This window comes from Rhodnius prolixus, unplaced genomic scaffold, assembly GCF_049639745.1.
Source record: "Rhodnius prolixus isolate KJV_2025 unplaced genomic scaffold, Rpr scaffold_1, whole genome shotgun sequence".
NCBI classification, from domain to species: domain Eukaryota; kingdom Metazoa; phylum Arthropoda; class Insecta; order Hemiptera; family Reduviidae; genus Rhodnius; species Rhodnius prolixus.
In genome coordinates this window covers 32965975-32980180 of record NW_027411581.1, presented here as the reverse complement: position 1 = coordinate 32980180, position 14206 = coordinate 32965975, and the positions used below count along the sequence as shown (strand labels likewise).

General features: G+C 34.2%; 1 protein-coding gene across 3 annotated transcripts in view; it reads right to left on the bottom strand.

The window, feature by feature from the left end:
* Hr4 (nuclear hormone receptor 4) overlaps positions 1–14206 on the bottom strand; it is a 370802-nt gene that overhangs the window by 151164 nt on the left and 205432 nt on the right. Inside the window, exon 1 of one of the 3 annotated variants that reach the window (XM_074137723.1) lies at positions 1717–2072. The exons of the other annotated variants lie outside the window; for them this stretch is intronic. The gene's annotated coding sequence lies outside the window, so the exon portion shown is untranslated. Of the gene's footprint in view, positions 1–1716; positions 2073–14206 lie in introns of those variants that run through there. 3 annotated transcript variants of the gene reach the window in all.

The following is a 14206-nucleotide window of genomic DNA, read 5'->3' as shown; positions in this document are numbered from 1 at the left end:
ACTTTTAGGCAGCGGACGGACCAAAATCGCTATAAATATTCACGCGCCTTGAACTGAGATCGTAATAATTAGCCTTTTCGATTAATTAATCGATCTGTAATCAGCAAAAAAAAACTTCATAAAACACCGTTCATATAATTAATCACCAAATATTTTCTGGGGTCCGCTGTAATTTTTTAATTATTGTACATCACACTTCAAAGTTTTTGAAGATGGATGAGATTCACAAAAAATCGGTAGGTAATTAAAGGTGGTTAGGAAAACATCGATATTTTCCAACAAACAAACACTTTGTTCAAGGATCTAACAACGAGTTGATGAAAATTAAATCCTTCAAATTGTTTTTATCAAATCAAGAAAGAAAGAAAAAAATGTTACGAATAGAAGGGCGAGAAGGACAGAAATATTTCATATTATGTTTCTTGCACTTTCTTTGGACATATCTTGTGAATTCATTTGGTCCAAGAATCGGTCCTTCATCCCTTTATTGTGGCCCATGAATTTCCACTTCATTAGTTTCCCACCCAACACCCTCCACTGTCCATCCATCCAAATAAGGCACTGCCAAATGTGCAGCTATTTGTCTCCTTTTTCTCCTTCATTTCATGCTCTTACGTCAGCAGTTTGTCATTTTTATTATTTCGGCCTTTGATGAGCACAGCCAATTCGCCGATATTGACACCATTTCCAAGTATTATTATTCGTAGGTCACCATTTTTTTCTATAATTTTATTTATACCAAATAATTATTAAACTGTTCCCAATTAATATCTTATTTTAAAACTAATAATTCACTTAATAATTTATTCTGAAATAATTCAGAACAACCCTTTAATAAGGCGCGTCAACACCTAAGGTTATTAGCGCCCGGAGCTATTTTCAGTGCACTGCCGGCCTCCAGGCAGTGTTCTCTCGTTACAGACAACACTGTCCATCACCGGACAGTGAGCTGTAAGAAGCTCCTAGGAAGAAAAAAATCTAAGGGTCAGCTGCTGGATTCGAACCCGGGACCTCCGCGTGGGAGTCCAGTATGCTAACCTCATAGCTAATCCCTTCCCTAACAGTTTATTAATATTAATGAAATATTGGGAACTACTTATCTTATTCCAGGGCCATTTTCTAAGCCTAGATTTGTTATAATTATAAAAAAAACTTTGACAATTGACAATTTTTAATATTTTATAAAGTTACACAGACTTCCTTAATATTAGTTTAACATTTAAAATACAATTAAGAGATAAACTAAAGAATTTTACTAATTGAAAAAATGAGTTTAAAAGTGTTTATTGAGATTTCCTGTTAGTGGAAAATTAGATCATTGTAGCGATTAATTTTCCTTGGCGTCAGGCTCTTTGGTAGCAATCTAGTATTACTAGTATCTATATAAAAACAAAAAAAACCTTTTACATAAATTGTCAAAAATTAATTTGACTATTTTGACGCTTTTATTTCTATTTTTAAAAAGAGATTGTATAATAAATAATAGTTGCGAGATGATACGATAGCCGTTGTTTTGGCGCTAGTGGGCTTTGCTATTTGGAGTCATGGCAACGACCCACCAGCGACCGTTGTCCTCAGATTTGGGACAACCAGTTCGTTACACCCGCCGACTGTTTTTATTCCTTCATTATAATTCGTACATTTATTTCATTTATCTTTATTTTAATTTTAAAATTATGTAAATAAAATATTTATGATTCTTTTTTTTTTACCTACATTAGATGAATTGTTCTCTAGGTAGGATTGAGCCTGCATATTACGTGTCAAGATGAGCCGCTCATGACGATACAATAATTCCAAAAGACGTGCAGAAATCGTGACTGCGGAAATAATAAATCCAAAGAATTCTCGCACACAATTAAAATTTACTTATTTTTTAAATTACCACTCCCGAAAATTAATTGTATTTTTAAAAAAACAAAAACAAAAAACACAATTTCTTGTTTAAATTTTGATATTGTTTATTCAGATTTTTTTTTTTGCAAAAATCAAATTTAAAAAAATTAGCGCTAAACTTAAGAAAAAAGCAAACACAAAGTGATTAGGTATTTTGCGGCGTGAGTCGGTCGCCTTGCTCAAAGTAGGCCATAGACTGGTGAGTGAATGGTCGGCACTTTCACCTTCTGCGGCACCCCTCTCCCGGCCGGGTGGGGTGTACACTTCCTAGTCCGCCCCTCTTTGCCGCCTCTCGCCGCCCTCACACCAACTTTATCTCTTTCCTTCTTCTCTCCCGCAGCCAGCTGATCCAGTTAGTTTCCATTTCAACAAGTACCTCGGCTCTCTCAATACACCTTCAAATACGATGAACAAACAGATATTTATTTACAATAGCGATTCCCTATTTAGAGACTTACCATTTCTTTCTTCTAAATTGAGTCTATATATTACCCTACATCATAGATGCGCTCATCAAAAAGCAATTCTATTACTTCTGTTTATTTTATAAACTTGCGTACTAGCGACTTTTTAATGTCAGTTCAATGAACTCTACATTACGGCCTAACCGAGTATTCTAGTTATTTTTACTGTTTCAGAGCCTGGCTTCTTGAATCATTCTATTTCTGTTTAAAACCACATAATTCTGTCTTAAAGCCAATAATCACTAATATAGTTAACCATAATTTACAAATTGATCAGGTACTGTAAATACCTAAATAACTACTACTTTTACTTACATTTTCGTCAGCTCTAGGATTTTAAAATGTTCTGAATTCAAAAATAAGTGAACATTACGATGGAAGCAATCGATATTTCGACGAAAAATAAAATATTACGTATCAGTAAAACCGACTTCATCCCATTGATATTCAAACAAATAACAAAACTTCTACAAATGGTTTAATGAAAGTAAACATTACTTAACATTTATTGGTGAACTGTAAATAAAATAATAAATTAAGGTTAATCAATAGAAATCCAAACTCAAAGCCCTCACAATAAGAGGAAAAATCCTCCCTTCCGTTACTAAAGTTCCTTCCCCCGGACTTCACCTCGACAAACGACTAACCTGGAATCCAAACGTTCGAAACTGACATTACATAACAAAGGATAGCTGTACTATATCCCCTACATGGACATCAGGAAAATAGAACTAGTATTCAGGACATCCAAACACTCGAACCTTTATCGCATCCAATCCTTTCAATTCCAAAATCCTTTGCATCCCAGTCAATGCTCCTTTCTACGTCTCTAACCACACTATCCACAATGACCATAAAATTTCCTTCGTCTCACAATAATTATACAATAATTCCTCTATATTACTGCAAATGGGAGTCATATTTTATCAAAAGACATCTTCGTATTCTTTCCTCTGTTTTCAAATTCATTTAAAACTATGATATTTATTCCTATCTATTCTTCTAGTATATTTAACGTTCTTATTAATTATTATTTAGTTCTTTTAAAAATTTAATTTAGTTAAGAATGTCAAAAATGATCTGTCAAAAAGGACTGTACAAGAAAATGCTTCTTATTTTTCAACAGGAATTGGGGTATATAAAAAAATGGAAGGCATGTTGGATTGAAGGTTCCAGGTCCAGAACTCAAATTGATGGATTTCGTGCAAACTGGCAATAAAAAAAAAAAACTAAATAAATCTGAGGAAATATATTTCTGATTGGTAAACAGCGAATTAGTTTGTAACATCTCAAAAATTCACCACAAGAAGCTCAATTTCGCTAAATATTCTCCCCTCTCCGACTCAAAGTGAACTCTGCGTGCGGAACTGGGCGGCTTATTGATCGTATTTGTGGTATTCGCCTAATAGAGTCACCACTGGCCGAGTTTGTTTAAATGCATCCCTGCAAACATCAATAGCTGGAGGTAGTAGAGCACTTAAACTGGAATAACACAATATTTGTGGCATTCCAAACCAGTTCAGAGCTTCTTTAAATTTATAATGCTTCTCACTTAAGATGACGCTCAATTCTGCTTGCTAATCTTCGCAGGAATTCATTGAATAGGAAATTAAAATTAAATAATTACTTTGATTTTGAGTGGCACATTTACACATGCTGCTGATGCACTCTTATAATCAGTAAGAAATTTATTTTCTCATCAATTTAAGTCCAAGACACTTTCATTAATCATTTAAAAGAGTAGAGATCTACTCGAGGAGCAAATCTGAACGATCTTAGGCTGAACTGGAGCTCACGCTAATCCCTGAATAGGCTTGATATCCTACAAGGCCGTCTGTCTGTACGAGAAAAGGAAATCGATTTTAGTTACACAAAAAAGTATTGCAACTAGCTCCGCTCCGGAGTTATAATCAGCAGCTACTCTATCCAAAACTGAAACCGCTTCTAGGTACTCACAGCCTTTGCTATGCTTCAAAAACGCATGAAAGTTAAAAAGAGGTTTTCGCAAAGATGACAAGTGAGAAAATGGAGAGTCGTGTGGATTTCACACCAGATCACCTGAATCCACATGGACACCATTGGTCTGTCCAATCTCAATGATATTGATCCCTACGGATTAATCCTAAACTTTTACCATATAACCTTTTGTACCGAACAAAGACCGATTCTGGCTTGTGTTTAACCAAATAAAGGATACTGTTTTTTGTGCATTAGTTACTTTTATTTGTAGCATTTTGACAGAAAAATGGATTTTTATGGATTCTCAAGAAACTACAACTTAGAGCACCCAGCCAACCTCACTTCAGCGCGATTTCACCACCTGTATAATTCAATTTTGGAGAAATTGGATAACCAAAAGTGTGGCTTTATAGAATGGGCTTCTGAATGCTTTCAACTTTTTTTTAAAACTCTTTCATCACATTTCTTCAAACCCAAAAGGTAGCAGTATAGTACAAGTATTGCCTAAGCTAGGGTATTGAACTTAAGACTTAAATAAACATTAAACTTAATTAAATGCAAGAAAGCTGCAATAGAACTTTCAGATCGCAGGAAATTCGGCTTAAAGCTTTCCTTAGCAATTCTAATCTAATCTGGGAAATGCAGAAGCTTTCTAAATAATGCAATTTCTAAGATGAAAGCTATTAAAATAAAAATTCACTGTTAACAAAAACAATATGCAATTAAAGAAATTTAAAAAATAATATTAAAGAGGTTGGTTGCAATAAATTGCAAGTATAAAAAAACAGCAGTTGGATCAATAACACAAAAAGTGCACCAAGATTTTGCGACCTGACAAAGGAATTTAACCGATTAACAATGCGTATCCCATTTGGGAGTTTAACCTTTAGCTGGTGATGTAAATTGGATTTAGGATGCGATTTACAGATTTCATTACATAAAGAACGAGCTTTACATTGCCCCTAGGGCTGTACGGTTATTTCTTCTCATACTATAAGTAAAGGTAATAAATAACAGATAAATAAATATTGGACTCCTATATTATATATTCATATAGAAACAGGTGTGAGAGCAGAACGGTTTTTCTGCTCGCCAAGGATGTAGTAAGATATTCCTGCATCTGAACGCCTTTACCACCCTCGAATGGGATTTCAGTTTGAACACGAAGTAATGCAAAAAAGTATTGAAAAGATGATGTTGGAATAAAAAGGTTGACAAATTTATTTAAAGAATTTTACAAAATCATTGTCATTTTCAGTATTTTACTTATATTTGCCAAGCTTTCGATGAAGGGATTTGATCATCTTCAGGGCTTATTGGTAACTAATTGACATTTCACTTATAAATAATTTTATTTAAAGGAAATTAAGCGACTTTTAGGGAAGCTGTTGGTTGTTTTGGCTCCCCTCCTGGCACTGTTTTTTGGGGATTCTCATTCAAAAAGCGATGCTCGAGGAATGGAGTTTGGAGTAAATGTACGAGTATTTAATGGGATGTTGTTGACTACATCCAACGTACTCTTTAAGCACTTAACTACCTATCTTTTTGAAAATTTGGTTAGATCCTCCATGCTTTTCTCTTTGATTCAAGCACGTTTAGTGTATCCCTGACCGGTTTGGGACTTCTTCCATCATCAGAAGTAGAATAATAGTTTGATATAGAGATTTCGACTTCATTTTGTTTCCGTCTCGCACTACACTTGCTGAATGAGTAAGGTAGAAGTCGAAATCTCTACACCAAACTTATTAATCTCTGATGATGTCCGAAACCTATCAGCGTTACTAAAAACATGCTTACTACGATGGATTTATTTGACGCATTTTCTAAATTTTCGTATTACTTTATTATTATTTTATTTAGAGAATTTCAGGGAGTGAAAATACAATAGAAGCATCCCTCAATATCAATATCTAACAATATTAATAACCTGTTGTAAACTAAATTCAAAGAGAAATTGATAACAGTAGGATAATCTTAATCTGACAAATCTACAGCTTTGATATCAAATATATGTGAGCGAGGAATATAAAAGCATTCACTACTTCTCTATTCCTCTATCGCTAGCGTGAATCAGCTCTATTATTCCCACCAACCGAATATTTATGCATTTATCGAACACCATTAGGCAGTTCATGTCCCACACTTTTCGTTGAGTATGCAAGGCAATGGAGGAAACAACCATCCATCTTATCAAAACTGATTTTGGGCTTGAGGAGGCTAGGTTTAAGATCATTTGTTGGAAATGGGTAAAACGAAGTTTTGTGAATCTTAGCTGACTCAGTATGGAACCGAATTTCCATTATATACTCAGCCTACTGCTGTTATTGATTCTCTTTGGTATGGTTACATAGGCTCGGAGTGGCTTAGATAGCTTACGATTCCCCTCTCCTTTGAATAATAATGATAATAACCCCAACAAGTATTTTTGTGATGTATGTATGTAGAATGATTTTTTTTTTACTTCCAATTGTCCTCAAGAACTCATCTTTCCTCTGGTACATAACTACACACACATATACTGTATCCTTCCTCATATTCAGTCAGTGTGAAGTCAGAAGCTTTATAAGTAGAACTCAAATATCTCTTCTCAAATCATATATTTAATCCCTGAAGATGGATAAAAGTTCGAAATTGACAAGCGATTAACATATTCATTAATTAAACTTAACGCCTCATTAAAAAACCCTTACGCTACGAAGGGAGCTGACCTTACCAGCCTTATTTAAATGATGATTTATTTATTTTTAAATTAATGTTAATGTTCGACATGGACTCCCAAGGCAAGAAGGTCCGCTTGCAATGTGGGCCCTTTTCTTTAGACAACCTGTGAATCTGCCGCAGTAGAGAGGACAGCGGAATTACACCAAACATCCCTTCTTCTCCACCCTATTTAAAGAACATACCGACTGTATGATGTGCGCACGTGAGTTGGTGCAAGTCAGTGATATATTGATCGTAAGTACTTACAGCGTCCCGTAGAGTCCACCACTGGCCGAGTTTATTTAAATGTATTCCCAACAATCATCAATAGCCTGGAATCATTAGTGTTTCTCAGGAATATATATGATTTTTGGTCTTATAATGGCGGAAGTTTTGGGGCATTCTTACTATTACAATGCTAATCTTTGCAAGGAAGGAGCCACAATTGTAAAATTAGACTTGCGCTGTAATCAACAGTAAAGACTAGACTCCCTTATATATTTACGTAAATTTCATATTACATCTTTTTGTAACTACCATCCTGCAACTATAGACTACGAACATGTGAAGCGGTGGCAAAGACTTCGGAATACAATTATCTGTAATTAATTATTTTAAATAAATATGAATCATTTTAAGATACAGACGCTTTACCAACTTAACAAACCATTCAATTTTGTCTACTTCTATCAGAATTAGCTGTCTAGTGTGTGGTTAAAATCTTTCTATGAACTCTAACAAAAATGTATTCGAAATTGTAGCAAAATAGTTCAATAATTATTGTCTTAGTATGAACGTAATAACAGGTTCTTGTCCGGATTCGGCAGTAAGAGCAAATACGACTTCCTCGACACCCTTTTTAGGGAGACAATGTGAAGATACGCTCTAATTTGTTTTTACTATTTCATTTAAGTTCATATTTTACGAATTCGATCTTTTACTTTCGTATGAGATGTGTGATGTAGTAGCTCTTTTCATAAAAACACATTTTTTCTTCAGCGTGGCAAAATAAAACGTTTGGTGAGTAAAGTAAACCAATAAATTTCTTAAAGAAGTCCGAGAATTGCGCATAATTAAAAAAAGCCTGCTTTAAAAATTCTAAATTTAAGTCATATCGATTGCAATACAAAAATAACTTGTAAATAAAAAATAAAAAAATGAGTGGGACTAACTTAGGAAACATTTCTGACACAAAATTCGCCTTAAGCTTTTCTACTTTTCCTTATTGTCGATATTTTGTCTTAAATTCTACCCTTAAACTTCGGAAAACCTAACTCAGTAAATAGAAAACTTCATCTTAGCCACAGAACCTCCTTAGTGGTCTAACTCATGGAAATTGTACGCAAAATATAATTAACTGAACACCGAGAGGAATGGATGATTGAGGTATAAATCCAGTATACAATAATTTGTTCAAGTTGCAATGAATTTTAAAAATTAAATGTTAATAATCCATGAAATTCAAAAAACTAGGTATTTAGAGATATTTGTATTTCACGATAATTAGTTGATTAGTTGAAAGTGCAATTAAATTTTATTAAATAAATAGGAAGCTTTAAAGGTCGCCAAATGCACGAGGTTCTGCAGATGTTATGTAAGAAATATCTACCAGATGAATCTTACTGAAACGTCACGGATGACATCATTGTTATTTCAGAATTAAATAACAATTGAACTTATTCTGTTATTGATCGTTAAAAAAAATATTTTCAGTAAAAACTAAATAATATATGCGTATGTATTGGGAGCTTAAAAAGTGCACATATCTATTGATGGTTCTTAATGAATCGAAAAAGTAACAAAGTGAGTTCTGGTGCAGCTTGGCCTTATGCAGCTGTACATGTTGGAAGTATCGAACAGACTCAACGTACGCACTGGATTCATTACGCTTGTATAATCTTGTGAATTCTTTGAGAGAGGAAAGTGCTGAGACGCTATAAAGAGGATATTATGGGGGACTCAGACTGAGCGAAGGAAACGTAGAAGAAGCGGTTTGGTTATAAACTCAGAAATGTCTTCTCTGTCAAGTTCACTTAATCCATCAAAAGTTTAGTCCATCAAGATCAGATAGTATGGGGATATCAATAATTTACAATTTGTATTAACTGTAATTTGTGAACATCTCTGGCAAACTGAACATACAAACTGAGGGAAAGTAGAAATAAAATCTGCGCCTAAACCAATAAATCTGGCAGCACCATGTTCGTAATACGTGCGCAATATTAACAACATTTTGTTCGCTATCTCTTAAAATATTATCCAACTAGTTTAACAGACGCAGAAGAAGGTAGGATATTATGCAAGAAGTGACAGTGTTACAAGAACTTTCACGAAGTTAACTTGACAAGCGATAAAGATAAAGAGTGTGGAGAATTTACATAACATTGAAGACGAAGTGTCGGGTAAGAAATGGATGGAATTTTATTTATTAATAGTTTAAAGGAAGGTAAAATTTTAATTCCATTAAAGAATTATTTAACAATTCGTTTTTTCACTTTAAAATTATACTTAAGGAAGTATAATTTTAAAGTGAAAAAACGATTTGAGGATAAGGTAGTATGTATAAGGATACATACTACCTTATCCTCAAATCGTAACAACAAGATCGATATTTTAGAGTCAACTGTGGAACAGCAGACTCTGGTATCCATCTTGCCAGAGTTGGTGTATTCCAGGGCAGCATCCTAGGTCCTCTTTTTTACTCCTTATATACAGCAGATATACCTCAACATCCGAACACCACCTTCGCTGATGACACTGCAATCTTATCTCCTCATTCCAATCCTCTTATCGCTACACAAGCTCTACAAACGCTCATAAACCATTTACAGGACTGGCTTTGCAAATGGCGAATCAAAACTAACGTTACCAAATCAAAATATATAGTATTTACTCTAAGACGGAAAATCCTACCTCCTATCTACATGAACCAAACTTCTGTACCAAATGTGGACAAAGTACGCTACCTTGGACTACACCTAGACAAACGGTTGACATGGAATCCCCATACTAGACTGAAAAGACAAGCAACTAACCAACGCTACAAACTTCTCGCCAGACTACTTGACAAACGTTCGAAACTTAACCTACATAACAAAAGACTCTTATAACTACTGTTACTGCGGCCTATTTGGTCATACGTCATCGAAGTATAGGGATCGACTAAGCGTTCCAACTCTCTGTGCCTCTTGAAATTACAGTCAAAAATTCTACGAAAACTACTTAACGCTCCATTCTATGATTCTAACCTCACCATCCATAATGATCTCAAAATCCCTTTCGTTAAAGATCTTGCTAAAACTCGTTTCTTAAAATTTCATTCCCCTACAGCAGCTCATCCTAATCCTTTAATTGAACACTTATCTTCTTCCACATTACCAGGTAATCCTCCAAGGAGATTGAAGAGAAGATGGCCACGCGATCTACTCTCCTCATAAGAGCAGTATAGAGCATCTATTCACGTTAATGGAGTGACACTACTGGGTGCCTTCTCCGATCCATATATGTTATTGTTTTATTTATATCGCATTTGCTTGTTGCAACAGTTGTTGCAATTGTGAATTTCAATAAAAGATTAAATATATATACATGTACTTTAAAATTAAGTATTTAAACTATTTTTTATCTATTAAATTTTCTGTAATTTTCAAATTGCAGCAATTCGCCAAGCCAAGCATAATTTCAGAAAGTAGGGATTTTTAGTAGAGACTGGTATATGCTGTCTTCAAGGGAAAGACATATTTCGCATCTCTTTAACACTAGCATTCATATACTTCAGTGCGGGTAGCTCACTTAGCAAGTTTCAGCTACAATGGACGCTGCCTTATTAAGAGCTATGTATGTTTACTACACACTATTGGTCAGTGTTGTCTGCCTCGAGAGTACATGGCCTCAGAGTCGGTGGTGCACTAAGAAAACCCTGGTCGCAATGAGCAATACTTTACTCATTTTTGGCATAAGATCAGACAATGAAATATCCGTTAATGTACAATACTCTGGTTTGGTATTTATACTCCCGCTGCTTCTGAGTATTAATGCTTAATGACCGAAGAAGAAAAAAATACTTTTCTCAGCTTTGTTGTGTTAGAAGTACTGTGAGGACATTGTACAATGAAAGAGACGAACACGGACAAAAGTAACCTTAAAAAGTACAAATTGTCTATGTAATAATTACAGTTGTTTTCAAGAAAATAACCTAACTCAATTTTTCCCGTCACACCAACAAGAGAAAGTCTACAAGCATTCATTCTGCTTCATCGCCACCATTTTGGTACAGATGAATAAATTATATTTTCTGAAGCGAGAGAATGTTTGCTTAGATTTGGTAACCTGACTGTTTAACTTTCTCTCGGAATTAAAATGTAAAAGTTGCTCTGTGTTCAAGAAAGGATCTATTTTTATTTTATAAACTGATTATGATAACGAAGAGAACTTAGAATTCAAGCTGTAATGGCTATTTCAAAGTTGCAGATTGTAATTTACTCTGAAGCCCTCCGGTATTCAATTAAAGAGAATGGCCCTAGTTTTGCCGTCAGTTCTCCTCCCAATTGACTTGTTATGGGAGGTACGATCCCCAACAATTTTGTAAAACAATTGATAAGATTAAAATTATATGAAAGATAATATTTGGAGCTGAAATATCTTATCAGTAGTTAAATTACAAGTTATTATTATGTAGTTCTTTACTCCCCAGTACTGGATAGATGGACCAACAGATCTATGTTTTATGAGCAAAAATAATACGGCCTGTCTTCGACCATAATCGCAAATAAGTATACAGTATTTCTCGTTGAAAGCGGGCAGACAATTTCCACAATAGACAAATCAATGCATAACTTATATTCATATCAGAATTAGCCGCAAAAAATATTAGCCATTGCAAACTAGCTTTAGCCAATATGAATTTATTATGTCACTTAATTTTTCCTTAAAGAACATCACAATCAAAAACTTTCTAAATTTCTTAATCAAAGTATAAGAAAAGTCTTAACATTAGATACATTTTAAAGTTACTATTTAACAAAATCTTCTGTCGGTAACAATAATCAGTGCCAAGCTTATTTTGTTCATCATGCTCTTTTTTCGTTAGAGGGGGAGATAATAGAACTAGAAAAATAGTCAAATGTGCTTCGTAGATAGAAGACGATGATAAGTGTGATTGCAGAAGGTAAAATAACCTTATGAATTGTTAAATTGATTCAGAGTACCTTGTTCAGGTAGCAGCTCCTAAGTAGATCCAAATTGAAAATCGCAATTGAGTTATTGCAAATATTTATTTGTTTTTTTGTGAGATTAATCGGGGGGGGGGGGGTATACTTTATCAATAATTTGTTTCACTTGCTCAAATCTCGTTTTTGTTTTGTTATTTTCTTGAAAACTCAATTAGAAAAGTAGCCAACGTTATTCAGGTTTGTTTTATCTTTCTGTCTTGCTAATTTAATTGATTAAGATCGCCGAGATATTTCCATAATCAATACGAAATACATTAATTATGCAAATGATAATATAAGGACGGAAGTGCGTGACGCACTCTCAACTGTAGGTTTTATTTCCAACTCTTGTAAAATAATTAGAAGATATTAATTAATGGCTGAAGATAGTATCGATATTAGTTTATAAACGATGTAAACAGAATCAAGCGAATAGCAGCTTTAAAATGAAACTTATTTTTAAAATGACAAATATCTAGTTGTTAAAGAAATTACAACTTTTTAGTAATATAACTAGTTACTTCGTCCCTTGAGGAAATAAGAAGTGTAAGACTTTTAAAGTGGTGAAGGCGAAGAGGACGAAGAAGCATCAAGCAGTGCAATCTTGTTTCTCTTACCTTTACGGGGTTTTAATGGTCAGCATCTTCGTCCTGAATATCTGTGATAGACTGGGTTTCGCAAAAAAATAATTCAGATTAAGCTGCTAGCTTTTCTTGCGTATCGACAACTTGGTGATTAGCGTCGATATATTATTATTATTATTATTCGTGGTGAAGGTCCATCCCTCCATGCTGTTCAAGTCCCTTTGGGCCCATACCCCAATGACACATACTATGATAACTACAGACCGAGTCCAGGACCTAAGAAGTTCGAAAATACTGGACAATGGGAAAGTGAGTCTAAGCTTTTCCACCTTCGACTCATTCCGACGAAAGATCCTAAACCAATTCTCTTCAAACCCAGGACCCATGGGTGATTCTCTCTCATAAACTCTACAAAATCAATCAGTCATGATGAGTTTAATATTCCAATGTTTCAAATTAAAGTTACGTCAATTTAGCCCAATGGGCTAATAATAATTAAAAAAATAATTAAAAATAAAATCACAACAATAAAGTCCCCCTTAAAGTTGGCGAATTTTGGCCAAAATTTGGGAATCGGAAGTGATAATAGAATCAAAATAGAGTACGAAGTTCATGAAGTTGGTTAAGTTTTGATTGATGAAGACTTTCAAATATAAAAGAAATCTTTCATTATTGTTGTTGTTAGAATTTTATTGAATTAATTTAATTGTTATATTTTGTTTAATGTATTAATTTATATATTAATTCATATTTACAATTAATAGATTATATAAGTTGATCCGATTGTCCCTGGCTATAATTTACATCCCCCAAAAAAATAAAATTGGGTTCGAAGTTTAGCTCTCTGGGATTTCTGGTTTTTGAAGTAATCTGACCACGCACAAACACACCATTTTCTATGGACTCATTTTTTGGAAATACTTGCTCTTACGAACAGGATTGCATTTTGGATTTAAGTAGGGGAATCACACCTTCTATATCCTGCTAGATTTCAACAGAATCGGGTACTGTGGCATTATTTTTTTTATGAATTATCTTAAAGCAGGCTTTACAACTAACTTCTAAACTCGCCTTTAAAATTTCTGCTTTAAATTTTCAATCGACTGACTTTCATTCATGCAAATCGCTACACGCTTCTACAGTTACTAAATTATTATGTTTTCTATAGCTGAGAAAGTGCAGCAGTAGCCGAACGGTTAGAGGCGAAGCCCGGAAGCTAATATGCATGATAGTACTGGCCGTCGGTCAAGGCTTTGGATTTTATTTAATGGTTATTAATAAAAGGAATTTACAGCAAAATGTGTTTTCTGGTCTCGCTTCTTTCCACGACACCCACTTGGTAGTTGAAAAATGGACATAAAAGAAGAAGAAGAGGAAGTAAAAGTAAGAAGAA